The following is an 851-nucleotide window of genomic DNA, read 5'->3' as shown; positions in this document are numbered from 1 at the left end:
TTCAGCCCATGGAGTTGCATCATCTGGCCTCTCATACAGGCCCTGGGTCTTGATTTGACCTACATACCAGACAAAAGCCAGCCTGCCTCCTTGCATGGGGATGCAGGACCTGCAGCACATGATCCCTACATGGGACCAGTCTGGAACCCCTGCCAGCACGCTGGGTCCGCATGTCCTACAGGGGCTGGGGTGGGTGCTGTGTGCACTGGAACTGGCCTTGGGGAGAGGTGGAAATCTGTGAGCCTATCGGGCTGGCCTTGTGCCATCAATCTGGCCCCTGGGTCCAGAAGAGTTTGACACCCCTGCTGTGAATGCAGTTACAGGACAATGTCCTGCTCTCTTAAATTTCTGCTGAGGCAAAATCAGTGCAGATTTTATGCAACTACATAGCCACCGAGGAACTCTGGGTTGTGCTCAGAAGCATCTTAGGCATCCTTTCCATTTTTCCATTGGAAAAAGCCTAGGTCCTGGAGCTCGACTGGTGCTTGCCTGCACCTGGTGTGCACACAGCAGGTCCGGTGTAAGGTACTGGAAAGGAGGGCAGCTTTCAAACATAAGTGCTGCTGGCTCAGAGCAATGGCCCATACCGCCCCGAGCTGTGGCAGTAGATGCTAGAGAGGGAGCATCCAGCCAGAGGCGCTCCAGCCCAGCGGCTGAACCCCCGCCCCGTGGGCCGAAGCTGGCCCGTGCCGCTCTCTCCACGGGTTGGGAACAGGGCAGCGGGGAGCAGTGGCAATTAATGCTGCCGCACTGCCGAGTGCCCCGTGGCAGGTTGGGGCGGTGGCAGGCCGCCCGCCCCCCCCCCAGTGCCAGGTGCTCTCCCCTCCCCTCACAGGCTGGTGGGCGCGGAG

The sequence above is a fragment of the Gavialis gangeticus genome, unplaced genomic scaffold (assembly GCF_001723915.1).
Source record: "Gavialis gangeticus isolate Ggan-Ray unplaced genomic scaffold, GavGan_comp1, whole genome shotgun sequence".
Lineage (NCBI taxonomy): Eukaryota > Metazoa > Chordata > Crocodylia > Gavialidae > Gavialis > Gavialis gangeticus.
Note: the sequence above shows the minus strand (reverse complement) of the source record.